The following is a 16,845-nucleotide window of genomic DNA, read 5'->3' as shown; positions in this document are numbered from 1 at the left end:
TTATATGTTTTGTATTTCCAGTGTCTGATTCGATGTATCTCCATTCTCGCTCACTACGTCCAAATGTCAGTCAATTGAGAATGTGGATACTTTAACGCACACAAGTACACACACACACACCCTCGCACTCTCACACACACACACACACACACACACACACACACACACACACACACACACACACACACACACACACACACACACACACACACACACACACACACACACACCTACACACACACACACACACACACACACACACACACACACACACACACACACACGCACACACACACGATCTATGGGTCTGACACATTATGGTCCATTGGCTTCACTTTCTCATTAGTGTTTCCTGCGGTTCCTTGGCATGTGTGTGTGTGTGTCTCCGTGTGTCACGCCGACCCCAGGGTGTCGAAGCCGCAGAACTTCCAGCGTTTCTCCAGCGTGGCACCCACACCGCTCAGCTCCTGTCTGAACATACTGGGCAACCGTAACATCAACCTCTCCAGCTCCACCGCAGACACCTAAACACAGACACACACACACACACACACACACACACACACACACACACACACACACACACACACACACACACACACACACACACACACACACACACACACACACACACACACACACACACACACACACACACACACACACACACACACACACACACACATACACACACACACACAGGTAAATACAGAAATCTAAGTAATCTAAAATGTCTCTACGGGATTAATAAGGTACCTCTCTACCTATCGATCTATCTAGCTACTCTGTCTGTCTGTCTGTCTGTCTGTCTGTCTGTCTGTCTGTCTGTCTGTCTGTCTGTCTGTCTGTCTGTCTGTCTGTCTGTCTGTCTGTCTGTCTGTCTGTCTGTCTGTCTGTCTGTCTGTCTGTCTGTCTGTCTGTCTGTCTATATGTCTATCTACCAAATGCAGATAACCTAGCAGCTTGCAGGTACTATGTACTGTATATAGGCTATGTTAAAGTACATAGTTAAAATATAAATAATTTTCAAGGTGTGTTTTCAACAAGAGATTATTCTAACAACGTGCAGAGAGATGGAGGGAGAGAAATCAGGGAGAGATGTGGAGAGAGATAGGAGGAAGGCCAAGACAGAGAGAGATAGGAGGAAGGCCAAGACAGAGAGAGATAGGAGGAAGGTCAAGACAGAGAGAGATAGGAGGAAGGCCAAGACAGAGAGAGATAGGAGGAAGGCCAAGACAGAGAGAGATAGGAGGAAGGTCAAGACAGAGAGATAGGAGGAAGGCCAAGACAGAGAGAGATAGGAGGAAGGTCAAGACAGAGAGAGATAGGAGGAAGGTCAAGACAGAGAGAGATAGGAGGAAGGTCAAGACAGAGAGAGATAGGATGAAGGTCAAGACAGAGAGAGATAGGAGGAAGGCAGAGACGGAGAGAGATAGGAGGAAGGCCAAGATGGAGAGAGAGATAGGAGGAAGGCAGATATTAAGAGAGATATAGGAGGGAGGCAGAGATGAAGAGAGAGATAGGAGGGAGGCAGATATGAAGAGAGAGATAGGAGGAAGGCCAAGATGGAGAGAGAGATAGGAGGAAGGCAGAGATGAAGAGAGAGGTAGGAGGAAGGCAGAGATGATGAGAGAGGTAGGAGGTAGGCCAAGACGGAGAGAGATAGGAGGAAGGCAGAGACAGAGAGAGATAGGAGGAAGGCAGAGATGATGAGAGAGGTAGGAGGTAGGCCAAGACGGAGAGAGATATGAGGAAGGCAGAGATGAAGAGAGATAGGAGGAAGGCAGAGACGAAGATAGAGATAGGAGGAAGGCCAAGATGGAGAGAAATAGGAGGAAGGCAGAGACAGAGAGAGAGATAAGAGGAAGGCAGAGATGAAGAGAGAGATAGGTGGAAGGCAGATATGAAGAGAGAGATAGGAGGAAGGCAAAGATGGAGAGAGATAGGTGGAAGGCAGAGATGTGGAAAGATAGATAGGAGGAAGAGATAGGAGGAACAACAGTTATTAATACTTTTATCTAGTATCTATATAATGCATTGAGGCATTCTGGTTTTGCATATATGGTCCATCTAGTGAATTATTTATAAATATTGTCATAAACATCCTAATGTATTATAGTTATTTCAAAGCAGGCCTGGTAGAAACAGCAACATAGTGTCTATATATACGTATATATATTAGGGCTGTCAACACATTCATATTTTCAATGCATTTGAAAACCTAATGCTTAAAAAACATTAATGCAATTAATCACATAAAAAAAATATATAATTACCCCCAACTGCCTTCCATAGCTTCAACATCCAGCCACGGTGGCTGGTTGTGTTTATGTTGCTGATCACTCTGACACGCAAACCAGCAGAATAATGAGTCACCACACATACCCTGAATGGCTTATTTCATTATACAAATTTCCAAATGGACTTTTGGACCAAACAAGTTGTATAAACAATGTGGTGATGAATGGTCTTTCCCAGAAAAGCCACAGGTATCAAGTACACAGGTCGAGCTACGCTATATGCTTGCTAATTATGCTCATGTTAGGCAGGATAGAGATTTACTGAAGGACATCAGACATCAGAGAACTAATTTATTTACTAAATGGATCACCTTTCAATGTTATTAAAGGGGAACTATCTTATAAATGGCCTTTTTCAGTGTTTAGCATTGTTTCCTAGCTATGTGGACTTATATTAATATGACCTATGTCTCTAATTCTCATATTGGCGCATTCTTCCAATTCTCCTCTCACAATATTCACCCTCACTGAACTGAGTCATCTGAAAATGTGCTGATTTGTGATGTCAGAGAGACTCAGCTGCATGATAATGTGGCAGATGCCACCAGGCCACACAGTGGTTTAGGAGCCCAGCCTCAAAACGGCTCGAGATCTTTAGGTAGAAAAATGCTGTTTTTGAGGACTTGATTAGAAATACAAAACAATGAATTAAAAAAAATTATAATTACAGAGGTGTTCCATAAACTCACAGGAATTGTGTAAAAGTGCCCAAATAGTGAAAGAAATAGTAAAATAGTTCCCCTTTAAGACACTAGGAACCAGCAGGCCGCCTTTGCTCTGCCTGTGTGCAATGATTGACAGGCTTAGGCACACCCCTAGGCACCCCCTCTGAGCCTATTAGGAAGCTGGATCACGCCGAGCTGGGTTCAGACTCGGTCACCACCCCTGGCGACGGAGTAACAAACACAGGACCTACCTGGTCACCCCTGGCGACGGAGTAACAAACACAGTTCATACCTAGTCACCCCTGGCGACGGAGTAACAAACACAGGTCATACCTGGTCACCCCTGGCGACGGAGTAACAAACACAGGTCATACCTGGTTACCCCTGGCGACGGAGTAACAAACACAGGTCATACCTGGTCACCCCTGGCGACGGAGTAACAAACACAGGTCATACCTGGTCACCCCTGGGGACGGAGTAACAAACACAGGTCATACCTGGTCACCCCTGGCGACGGAGTAACAAACACAGGTCATACCTGGTCACCCCTGGCGACTGAGTAACAAACACAGGTCATACCTGGTCACCCCTGGCGACTGAGTAACAAACACGCTGGTGTGTGCTCCTAACAAAGACTGCTACAGATCCTCTAGACTGCTACAGACAGATGACAAACCACTGCACTACACCTGGTGAGGTGGTCCTATCCAGCCTGTAACTTTGACAATCTGGTGCTATAATCTGACATGGCATAAATGATCGCTCGATTGTCGCTCGAAAATCTCCTGCTGTGTGGGTTCTCTTATTCATAACAATGGAAGCAATAACAGCAATAACAGCCTGGCAAGAATCGCCCGCCGTGTGCATTGGATTTAAGAGCTTAATTCCCTCTCCCTCATTTCGGGTTTATTTGCCCCCTTCCTGATATCTGCCAACAGCGCCAGCAGGTGCAGACTGCTCCACGAGCCAACTGCGCTGGAGCAAATCAAGATCAAATTGCACACCTATGGGCGTGTTCGCGCTAGTATCTCATCCGCGCAATATCTTTAGTGAATGGCTCGCAAAGACGGAGCAGATACTGCGGGCAAATCGTGAGCAGTTAAGGGTGCAATTACCACCGCGCAATCCATTCTTTGTGAATTCGCCCCATAGAGTCTTGTTTAAAATCTCTGTGTGTTGGAATTCCACGCGGTGGAGCAGGGTTTTGCAACCTCCACCTCCATCCTGTCAGAGGGGGTCGACCAAACCAATCTACAAAGATATCCTTCGAAATTCAACAGGGTCAACTTTCCCAGGTGTGGAGAGAGGAGATCGCCACGGCAACCACCTTTTCCCCCTTCACAATGGGCATCTCCCAGGGCGACATCAAAGAACTGACAAAGGCCATCTACTCTGGCTGGCCGAGTCACAATGCAGGGGGTCGGAATGCAAGGAGTGGGCCCTGTACTTACACACACCCTGTCCCCCAAACACACACTCTGTCCCCCAAACACACACCCTGTCCCCCAAACACACACCCTGTCCCCCAAACACACACCCTGTCCCCCAAACACACACCATGTCCCCCAAACACAGTACAAAGCTGACACACACTCTGTCCCCCAAACACACACTCTGTCCCCCAAACACACACCCTGTCCCCCAAACACACACCCTGTCCCCCAAACACACACCCTGTCCCCCAAACACAGTACAAAGCTGACACACACTCTGTCCCCCAAACACACACAGTCCCCAGAACACACACTCTGAAAGACATTTTCAGCACAAAGCTGACACACACTCTGTCCCCCAAACACACACTCTGTCCCCCAAACACACACCCTGTCCCCCAAACACACACCCTGTCCCCCAAACACACACCCTGTCCCCCAAACACAGTACAAAGCTGACACACACTCTGTCCCCCAAACACACACAGTCCCCCAAACACACACTCTGAAAGACATTTTCAGCACAAAGCTGACACACACTCTGTCCCCCAAACACACACACTGTCCCCCAAACACACACACTGTCCCCCAAACACACACACTGTCCCCCAAACACACACACTGTCCCCCAAACACACACCCTGTCCCCCAAACACACACTCTGAAAGACATTTTCAGCACAAAGCTGACAAAATATGAATAGAAATTGGACTAAACATTTTAAGTGTGGATCAATGGAGAACTCTATATGCATGTTTGTTGTGTTGTAATGAATTATTCTGTGTGCAAAGGCTAATTAACTTTCCCTAGGCTTCCAAATCTAATGACTGACACCCACACATTCAGATTATTGTGCTGGACATCATACAATGAGTTGTAGATGTGTATCTCAACTGTACAAACTTGTATTGACATTTCTTAATAAAAGAAAAAATACTAATTTAATCAGATGAATCACTTTATTCAAATTGAACATTTGTGATGTCACAGTATGTCATAATAGAACATTCTAGAACATTTGTGATGTCACAGTATGATGTCATAATAGAACATTCTAGAACATTTGTGATGTCCCAGTATGATGTCATAATAGAACATTCTAGAACATTTGTGATGTCACAGTATGATGTCATAATAGAACAAAAAGCAAGGATGACAAATAAATTAAAACATGTACAACTTGATTGACAAAGGTTGGAGATAAAGGTTTTAAACTCTGTAACAGGGGGGAGAATTTCAAGCTTTAAGGACTGTTAAAGCCATCTGGAAGAATTCGGCCGACATCTCAAGGAAGGGGCCCTCGTAGACCGACCTGCCCTCCGGGCCCAGGATCATGAGCATCTGGCAGGCGTTCTTGATCGCTCCCCTATCCACCACCTCTCCCTTCCTCTCGCAGGCGTCCATGTCCAGCAGGGTCTGTCGGAGGTGGTCCCGGATGCAGCCGTATTGCACCACCTGGTCCCGGAAGATGATGAGGCCCAGGTTGTCGACGTTATCCACGTTGTTCTGCTGCACATAGCTACAGTCCATGTACCAGAGGATATCTCTGATCCTCACCATGGCAGTCTGATGGTCGATCCAGGCTTGATTCAGTGTTTGGAGAAAGTTATTGTTTAGAGAGTTGAGGACATCTTCTCGTACTTTGTTGATGAGGTGCTCGGTGACCACCTCCCGCAGGCCCGTGTAGAGCTTCTCGCCGTGCTTGTGTAGCACCATGGTGTAGGCGTTCCTGTACAGCTCCTCCAAGTTTAGCCCGCTGTTGCTCTTCCTCTGGATCTCCTGGATGCCATTCTTGAGAAGGTCCCAGATGTTGTTGACTTGACATACATCCAGTGGCATCTTTCCACATCTAAACATGTTTGAGAAATGCAGGTTTCAATCTATGTTGTTTAACAGTTGATATCTTCAGTCCTGTTTCAAAATGCGCAAAATACAGTATATATTCAAGCTTACAGACAAGTAGCCGGAAACAACAAGTGATATATTCACTTGTCTACTGAGATCTGAGATATTCTTCTTCTTCTTCTTCTTCTTCTTTTGAATTTCCGGCAGAGTAGACGCATCGTGGCGTATTACTGCCCTCCGCACTTCTTTTGATGATCTCTTCTTCTTCTTCTTCTTCTTCTTCTTCTTCTTCTTCTTCTTCTTCTTCTTCTTCTTCTTTCTTGGCGTATTTCTTCCCTCCTCATTTCTTATACTACACTAGTGGTGTTCCATCTTTAGGCCTCTTCAACTCACACTTTCTCCTTCTTCTCTGCTCCTCTTGCCTGTCCAATACTAATACATACACTAACGCTATATCCTCTGGTACAACTCTGAAGCATGCAGAAATGTCAGCACTGCCTCTGTGATCAACTGGTGGTTCTCATTATCCATGCCAAAGAATGATTTAAGAGAGAAGGAAGATACTCCCAGCTCTACCAGACTTTTATAAAAGATTTCCCTCTCTTTCCTATACCTTTCACATTTTAGGAAGACATGCCCGACAGTTTCAGTCTCTCCACATTCACACACCCCATCTGGATGTTTGCCCACAATGAACAAGCTACTGTTCAACCCACAGTGCCCCAGCCTCAGTCTACACATCTTCACCCTATCACTCCTTGACCCATATCCCTCCACCTTGATCTTGACCCGAGGCTGCAGAGAGAAATAGTGCCTTCCCTTGGTCCCCCTTTCCCACTCATCCTGCCACTCAGCCTCAACTCCTTTCTTTATCTTATCTCTGAGTTCTACTCTTCCCATTGAAATACCTATCTCTTCCTCCCTTCCCAGGCTCTGTTTGGCAAGGGAGTCAGCCATCTCATTCCCCGCAATCCCAGCGTGTCCCGGGACCCAACAAAACTCCACTGACCAGCCTGCCTTCGCAATCCTATATAAAACCAACATTATTTCCTGAATGAGATCAGGGCGAGCTTTAGACCCACTTGCACTCAGAGCCATCAGTGCAGCAGCCGAGTCAGAGCATATAATCACCTGGCTTGGTCCCACTTCCTCCACCCACCACAATGCCCAGAGGATGGCAAGCAACTCTGTCACAAATACTGAGCTGCCATCGGATATTCTTTGTCCCTTACCGATCCCTAACCAAGGCACCCACCACCCAAATCCTGCCCTCCCACTTTCAGGATCCACAGAGCCATCAGTGTACACCTCCAGAGCCCCTGATTCCAGAAGGAACCTCTCTATTTCCTCCACAATCTCGCCCTTATCCTCCTCCTTCAAGAACCTAAGTTCAATGACTCGATCAGGCAATAGCCAAAATGGCACTGATAGCCACAGAGTGTGCTCCGCCACTCCCCCCTGATGCAGTCTCAACTTCCTGGCCCACTGATCAATACTGGCCAAAAAAGGTTTATACTTATCCCCATCTCCTGAAAGTAAACACCTAGCTGGGAAGGACAGACTTGTCCCACTCAATTTTGCCCAGTACTGTAGCCCTAACTTTACTCTCCTCAGGTTTAGGGGCAACTCCCCCATTTCCACCAATAGTGCTGAAGCAGGGGTGGTCTTAAAAGCTCCACAGCAGATTCTCAAAGCCTTGCACTGAAGCACATCCAGCTTTCGCAAATTAGACTTGGCCGCAGAGCCGTACACATAACAACCATAATCAATTGTTGACCTGATCATCGCCTGGTATATCATGCACGTGGTCTCTCTATCCGCTCCCCACCCACTCCCAGCCAAACTTCTCAGCACATTCACTATTCTTTCACACTTTGCCAGGATTTTCTCTATATGAACAGCCCAATTCAATCTTTCGTCAAACCAAACTCCCAAAAATTTAAACACCTTTACTCTCTCTAAGGGAGATCCATACATAACCAGCCTTCCCCTAGGCACCCTCTTTCTAAAACCAAAAATCATATAATTAGACTTAGAGGCGGATATTTTAAAACCCCACTTGTCTCCCCATTCCTCTACATCCCCCAGAGCTCTTTGTACCTGCTTTAAACAATACTCAACATTCTTCCCTCTTTTCCATATGGCCCCATCGTCCGCAATTAAAGACAACCCATATCCTTTTCCAATTTGCCCAAAAATGTCATTAATCATCACATCGAAGAGGACCGGACTAATCACGCTTCCTTGCGGGGTGCCATTTTCTATTTTTACAGTTTTTGAGGTTTGCCCCCCCACACGTACTTGGATCGTCCTGTCTAATAGAAAATCCTTTATCCAATTAAACAATCTCCCTCTAACTCCTAGGTCATACAATTTCAAAAGCAGCCCCTCTTTCCACAAAGAGTCATACGCCTTCTCAATATCCAAAAATACACTTATCACTACTTCCTTATTGTCAAAAGCCTGTCTAATGTCCTGGTCTAGAACAGCTACTGATTCCATTGTAGACCTGCCATTTCTAAACCCATTCTGATACCCAACATAAAGATCCTTACTTTCTAAAAAGTAAACTAATCTATTAGTATTCATCCTTTCCATAATTTTACACAATACAGACGTCAAGGCTATGGGTCGGTAAGACCCTGGGTCAGCCGCTACTTTACCTGGCTTCAAAATAGGAATGATGTTCTAGAATGTGCTATTATGACATCATACTGTGACATCACAAATGTTCTAGAATGTATATTATGACATCATACTGTGAAATCACAAATGTTCTAGAATGTTCTATTATGACATCATCATTGTTACATCCCAATGTATATATTCCCCAGTGTGTGTCTCCATGTGTGTGTGTTCTCCATTTTGTTTCCTCCCTCCAGCCATTGTTCCCTTCACCATTGGTCCCTGCCAGGCCTGCCCTTCCATTATAGCAACACAGCACCGATTGCTGGATGGCTTTCCAGACTCCAACACTCAATCCACACCACCCAATCATGGATCACCCCACACCTGTTAAAACATGGCTTCTCACTTCAGTCTTTCTCTCTCTCTCTGGCATGAGGCTAGGCCTGTTGTGATTTTGTAAACCTGTAACTTTGACAATATTGCATTTCGTTTATTGGCCTTTGGTGCTTAGTAGACATTTCCTTGTGTGTGTATGGCCACAGAGAGAGCATTGTTAGTTATAGTTTGTTTTTGTATATATTCTGCCTTGTTTCTGTATAATTAATGTGTTTTTCTCTCTTTCTCAGGAAGCACAGATGGGGTGAGCTGCCATTTCCTTTGGATATTGTTTTCTCCTGTTTTGGTTAGGTAAGAGTAGTTTAGGTAATGTAATCTCTTTTACCATAGATTAGATTTGGGTTCATTTGGAGTATAGTGGTGTTTGTTTGTTGTTTTGGCCTGGGCTCACCCCTGAGCTACATGTGCTTCCTTTGCATCTATTCAATAAATATCATTGTTGTTTACAAACGTGGTCCATCTTTTCTGTCAACCAACTGTTATGTTACAGCCCTTTACCCTTAGACTCACAGGGGTTGTAACATAAATGGGGGCTCTGCCGGGATCTTGTAACCCGTGTTCAATTGTTGGTTGATGGATTTGGTGAACTGTGTTTGTTTACACTTGTATAGTAATTAATTGATTTGTGTGTAAAAATGGCATTTGTGTAAAAAAAAAAATGGCAGTTAGTACTTTTGATCTGGGGAGATTCTTGAGCAATCCTACTTGGGAAGCGCTAGATAGCTGCCGCAAGGCAGACTTAGTGGAGATTGCCACACATTTTAAACTCTCGGTTCAACAGAAGCATCTTAAGCAGGATATCAGGTGTCTTGTGGTAGATAGGCTGTTGGAGCAGGGGACGCTTGTTTTACCTGCGGTCTCTGATGAACATGCAAGTCCTCCTGGTGAACCTACGGAAGCACAGCCTTCTGAGGAGCAAGCCCATGGTGCTGAAAAGGCAGGTGTGAACGTCACATTGCCACATTTTCACTTGACCTCTCCTGTGTCAACTGGGTCTCGAGAAGGGGCCCAGGTCAAGGTTAGAATAGCACGTCTCCAGATGGAGGCTCAGGAGAAGGCACAAGCACGTGAGGCGGAGTATCGGCTTCGTAGAATGGAGCTTGAGGCAGAAAATGAAAGGGCTGTTAACATTCGTAGGTTGGAGCTTGAGCATGAAGTGGAAAAAGAGCTCAGACTGCGGAGGTTGGAGCTGGAAGTCCTAAGGAGTGAATCCAACTCTGCTACACCGACTCCTCCACAAGGCCCGGGTATGTCCTCCTCCACAGCTTATTCATCACACACTTTTGATATAAGTAAACACATTGCTTTGGTGCCTCCGTTCCGAGAGACAGAAGTTTTTTTTTTTTTTTTTATTTTTTTTATTATTGCAAAACAAAACTTATTAAAAGTCAGTACTCAACACACAATGTATAATGAAACTTTCAGTAACGGTGGTTAAAATATATGCAAGTACAGAAACAGGATAAAACAAAAATAGTCAATAATAACATTTTAACCGTATACCGTGTATATCCAGCGAAGTTACAATTATATAAATGTTAGTATATAATATACCCCGAATACCTATTTTCTAAAACCCTACACACATATGCTCCAGCTCAAATCCCCCCCTCCCGGACCCCCTCTTGGATAGTACCTCTATTATCCCTCACTCCTAACCAGACATCACCATTATAGGCTAGCTTTTATTCTCTCCACCACTTCTAACCACATTAACATTTTGGATTCATTGAGCCCTAGAATTCTTGCTGTTGATATTTCTTGATATATCACATCAAGATATGTAAGAAACCACACTTTCCGGCACATTTTTTCCGGTTGAAACCAACGTGATGCAATCAGTTTTTTAGCTACTGTGATACCCGATAAAACCAATCTTTTTAGTTGTGGGTTCACTGCAAACTCAAAAACATCATTCAATAGCAATACCGCGGGGTGTACAGGTATATTCCAAAATACGAGTATTGATAATTGTTGGGACACATCTTCCCAGAATGCCTTAACTGGTGGGCAGTCCCAATACATGTGCATAAATGTTCCTTCGTCCCCATTTGTACATTGGGAGCATTTGGAGTTTTGTATAAGCCCCATTTTGCACAGCCTTATAGGAGTCAAGTATGTCCTGTGAATATAGTTCAGATTGATTTGTTGATGATCCGGGTTCCTTGATGTAAGTCGGACATTTGCCCAGGCTCCTTGCCAATCAAAGTCATTTTCCAGGTCTGGTATATCCCTCCTCCAGACATTGTCTAGTTGAAGGGTTTCGTACGAGGACGTTAGTAATTGTGAATAAAAACCTGATACAAAACCTCCCAATGTATTTCTGTCATAGAAAAATTTGTGGTATCTGTGGTGTTCAATTGGTATGTGTAATGGAACACCGTGAGATCTCATACAAAGTTTTAACTGTATGTAAAAAAGCCATGTGGACTCGGTGAGGTTAAACTTTATGCATATTTCGACATAACTACAGAGGCCCTTGTTATTAAAAATATCCCCTAATGAGTGTATGCCTCTTTCTTCCCATACAGGGAATCTTATAGGTCGTTTTCCCATTAAGAGAGCATTGTTATTGAATATGGGAGTGTGATTATGCCATACTTGATTGTTAGGAAATTTCCTTTGAGTTTCCCGCCATGTCCTGATTGCATGGGTTATTATTGGGCCAAATTCTCGCTCACAATGCTTGATTGAAAGTTTAGTGTATGCTATGTCTTTCAATCTCTGTGGGGCTACTATGTTTTCTTCTAATTCTCTCCAAGATACCAAAGCCTCGGGGTCAAACCATATCTTCTTCAATGGTCTTAATGTGAAGGCATTAAAATATTGTAAAAAATCTGGGACTGCCATGCCACCGTCTGCTTTACTTCTCTGTGCGGTGGATCTTTTTATGCGAGGCGGTTTGTTATTCCAAATAAATTTGTATGTGGAGGTTTGTAATCTTTTCCAGTAGCCCTCTGGAGGAGGTAACGGAAGCATTGAGCTGAAGAAATTGATTCTTGGTAATACATCCATCTTAACTATTGATACCCTTGCCTGTACTGAGTTTTTAAGTTTTGCCCACCTGTCCAGGTCGTCCTTGATTTTGTTCTGTATTTTTGTGTAATTGTGCTTCACCGTTTGTCTTATGGTGGGGAATATTTCCACTCCCAAGCATCTGAAATGTTTTACCATCGGTATCGCACCTGGGAGGGTTATACCTTTTTTTGCAGGGGTGTTAAGTGGAAGGAAAGCCGACTTCGGCCAATTTATCTTAAATCCCGATAGATCACCAAAGTTCTCAATCAACTTGAGCAGATGAGGCAATGTGGTGTTGGGGTTTTGCATGAACAATATTACGTCGTCCGCATATAAACTAATTTTTTGTTGTGTGCCCTTGATTACGATTGGTTCTATGGATTGGGATTGTCTTATATATTGTGCTAAAGGCTCTAATGATAAATTGAATAGTCCGGGACTAAGAGGGCAACCCTGTCTGGCAGAGCGTGATACCGGAAAGATTTTGGAGATGATTGTGCCTGTTGTAATCATGGCCGATGGGTCCTTGTATAGTACTTTAATCATATCAATGAAACCTTTTCCTAACCCCATCCTTTCCAATACTGCCCATAGAAACGACCATTCCAACCTGTCAAATGCTTTCATAGCATCCAGGGATAGTATCGCCTTAGGTGTGATGTCCTCTTTGTCTGTATCTAGTACGTGCAGTATTCGCCTTATGTTATCATTGATCAGGCGACCTTTTATGAAGCCTGTTTGGTCCGTATGAACTAAAGACGTCATATGCTTTTGCAATCTGATGGCTAATATCTTAGAGTACAGTTTGACATCGGTTCCGAGGAGGCTTAAAGGACGGTAACTACCGCATTCAGTGGGGTCTTTGTCTTTTTTGTGAAGAACTGAAATGAGTGCGGTATTTTGGTGTTCGATGAAGCTTCCCTCTTTGACTGAGTATAAGATCATATTTAGTAATAAGGGTCCAAATATGTCCCAGCAAGAAATGTACATTTCTGATGGGATACCGTCAATTCCCGGAGCTTTGCCGTTTTTCATTCCGGATATGGCCTTCTTGAGTTCTTCTAATGTGATCGGTACTTCTAACTGTTTAGCGTCTTCATCTGTAAGTTTAGGGAGAGTAATTTGATTAAGATATGTGTCTAATTTGTCCTGATCAAAGGTCGTTTCTGAGTTATATAAATCGGAGTAGAATTCTTTGAATGTATCGTTTATTATTTTGGGTTCTGTTACTAGGGCTTGTTGTTTCCTAATGGCAGTTATATCTGCAAATTTTGCATTAATTCTTAGTCGCATGGCTAATAGGTGACTAGGTTTAGAACCTTGGAAGTACTGCTGTTGTCTAGTGCTGCGTATTTGCAATTCCGATTTTTGTCTGTACATTGCTTTGATCTCGGTCTTTAGAATGTTAACTTGGTTATCTAGTCTAGTAGAGTTGTTGTATTTTAAAGAATTAAAAAGCGTTGAGTAAAGCGTTTCCTTTTCAGACAGTTTTGTGTTTTGATTTTTGCGCAATATGGAGGTAAATCTATCCGAGAAATCTTTGATCATACTCTTTACCGACATCCATAATATTCTGGGATCTTGCACCGAGTTAGTATTAATTTGTAGGAATACTGTGAGAGCTTCTTTAATTTGTGTAATGAATTCCTTGTTGTTAAGCAGCATCGAATTAAAACGCCATCTTGGGGCCCGGGTAGATAATGTACCAAATGTTGCTTTCAGGATTAAGTAGCAGTGATCTGATAGCGCATTGGGTGTCATTTCCACTTCGTATTTATCAAATATTCTCGGGGATGCAAAGACGTAATCAATTCTGGATAGTGTGTTGTGTCTCGCCGAACGACAGGAGTACTTGCGGGTCATGGGGTTAAGTGAACGCCATAAATCAGTTACTCCTGTTGATTTCGACCAATCTTTTAATGCTTTAGATGAATTCTTTTGTTCGCTGGAGAAGGAAAGGTAAGTTTTGTCCATCCTTGGGTTCCAAATGGCATTAAAATCCGCACCTATTATGTATGAGTACTCGGGATGGTTTAACATTTCTCCTGTTAGTGAAGTGAAGAAACCCACTTCGTACAAATTCGGGGCATATACCGCTGCCAATGCAATTTTCCTGTTATTGTGTATAATCCTAGCTATAGTTATGCGCCCCTCAGCATCCGACCATACCCCTTTCAATTCGATATTTAATTTGCGTCTGACGACTATGGCTACCCCTCTAGTTCTCGTAGCAAAAGAAGAGTGACCAATATTATGGTATATGTTATCCGCTAACGTATTTATGTCTCCCTCTAAAATGTGCGTTTCGCTTAATAGTGCCACGTCCACATGTTCTTTTTTCATCAGTGTAAGCACGCTTTTGCGCTTGTGTTGTTTGTTTATCCCACCGGTGTTCCATACCATTATATTCAAACTAGCCATAGTCTATGCATGTTTTCGTGTAGTTTTTGGTAATGTTTCTGGAGTATGAAGCTACAATAGATGCACATCCAATTAATGAGGTCCCGTTGAGAGCTGAGCTTAAAAACATATATATATACAAATAAAAATCCCCTATTTTCCCCTCTCCCAGAAAGTCGAACATGCCTGTGTTCCAAGAACACATCCTCCGCGATTGACTTTCTCCCATGGTCCACCGGATTGCCCAACCTGAGCATTGTAATCCTAATTTTCCTATGCTCATTGCCATAGGATCTAACATTTCCATTCTATTGCAATAGAATGTCGCTTTTGGTCTTGCACCTTCCCTTACTGTAATGAAGTATTGTGATAATTAACCTAAAGATAAAAATAAAAAATAAAATAAAAAGAGAATAAACCTTTATCGACATATTCCTTTGAACCCTCCACCAACGTGTGAGGGGAAAAAAAAGGAAAAGATTGTAGATCAGTATTGACACTTAATGTGAAGAACATTGGAAAAGAATAATGTAAGTTACAATATATTTAAAAAATATATAGTAATATTGACACCTTAATGTGAAGAACATTGGAAAAGAACAATGTAAGTTAAATTATGTTTAAAAAATATAGGGTGATGAGAAGAAAAAATTTAATAAAATAAAAATCAATGGAAAGATATAGATAAGGAATAAGAGATAAATAATTATCAACGTGGAGAAGCCACTAGAACCGATTTAACTGATTAGATAAGATAGAAAAGCAGCGCCTTTTAGCGCTTCAATGTGCCTTTAATGGAGTGATTACTTAAATTGTTAGAATAACCTTGCTGTGCCCATACGTTTATGTGTGGATAATTTTAAAGTATTATTAAGGGCTGATTGCACTTCATTTAATTTATATATGCTATGTGTATGCACACCGAATGTTATTGTTAGAGTTGTATGCTTCGTTGTCATGGTGCCTTATATTCTAGAAGGTTGTAGAACATACTAGTGCCTAGACTACTTTACTTCGTTGTCATGGTGCCTTATATTCTAGAAGGTTGTAGAACATACTAGTGCCTAGACTATTTTACATTCCAGAATGATCTAAGAGACCCAGGGCATTTGAGCGATAAACCCAGAATATTCCAGATAGATCTTTTTGTATTGATATTTATTTGACCCCTCAGAGACCAGAGACTGAAATTATAATGTATTATGAATCGTATTATACACAGTAAACATTGTTATAGACGACTTGCATATCGTTTGCTACTTGATGAACACAGCAATGTTATTCCAACACTGGTGGAATGACCTCATTGATGAACACAATAAAGTCATTCCTACACTGGTATATATTTAGGGAGAGGCTTAACTGGTTCCGGCATTTCCGTCATGCTTTGGGTTATTTGCTGCATTTTGAATCAGGAAATCCTCAGCATAAAAGGGTGTAAATGGACCTAACCTGCGGCCGTTATTGTCCAAGAATGATAACAGCGCCGGATATGCTAGCCTTGGCTTGTGGCCGGCTGTGTACAGCTTTTGCATCACAACTTTGTATGGTTGACGTCGGATGATGGCCTCTCTGCTCAAATCTTCGTAGATAAATATTGGTTTATCACCATACTTCAGCATCCCACGTTGGTTGCGAGCATATTTGATGATTTCATCCCTTGTTGTAGTTTTCCGTAGAGTGACAACGATGACTCTCGGCCCGTTGATATTTTGCCCCTGGGAACCAATTCTGTAAACTTGTTCCACTTCTGGCACTTTGTTTGGATCGGAGTTATTCAAAATCGTTGATAACACGTTTGGAAAGTTGATGTCTTCGCAGTTCACTGATTCATCAAGCCCCACAATGCGGATGTTATTCCGCCTGTGGTAACGATGGGTTTCTAGTTGCCTCTCCATCACTTCGTTTTTAAGCAATTTTATTTCCCTCCGGTATTCATCTTTAACTTTTTCCATCTCTTCTCCCATCGCTGTCATGATACCTTCGTTCGCCTTGACTGCTTTTGTGTTTTCTGTCACCGAAATCTCCACTGTCGTGATTCGCACGGACAGCAAAGTGACTGCTCTCATAACCTCTTCGAATTTAGTATCGATGTGTTCAGCGTGTGCGACCAACTGTTCTTCTACGTGTGCTTTGAAAGCGATCATCTGTTCTTTTATC

The 16,845-nt window shown here is 43.0% G+C and overlaps 1 pseudogene across 1 annotated transcript in view; it reads right to left on the bottom strand.

Moving 5' to 3' along the window:
* Positions 1-392: 392 nt before the first annotated feature.
* Positions 393-16,845, bottom strand: part of LOC311247930 (ecto-NOX disulfide-thiol exchanger 1-like) — an 86,293-nt pseudogene continuing 69,840 nt past the window's right edge. Inside the window, exon 8 of the transcript XR_014621020.1 lies at positions 393-524. The product of XR_014621020.1 is annotated as an ecto-NOX disulfide-thiol exchanger 1-like (transcript). The remainder of the gene's footprint in view (positions 525-16,845) is intronic.

This window comes from Notolepis coatsorum, assembly GCF_963971535.1.
Source record: "Notolepis coatsorum genome assembly, contig: SCAFFOLD_212, whole genome shotgun sequence".
Classification (NCBI taxonomy): domain Eukaryota; kingdom Metazoa; phylum Chordata; class Actinopteri; order Aulopiformes; family Paralepididae; genus Notolepis; species Notolepis coatsorum.
Note: the sequence above shows the minus strand (reverse complement) of the source record. Positions and strands in the feature narration are given on the sequence as shown.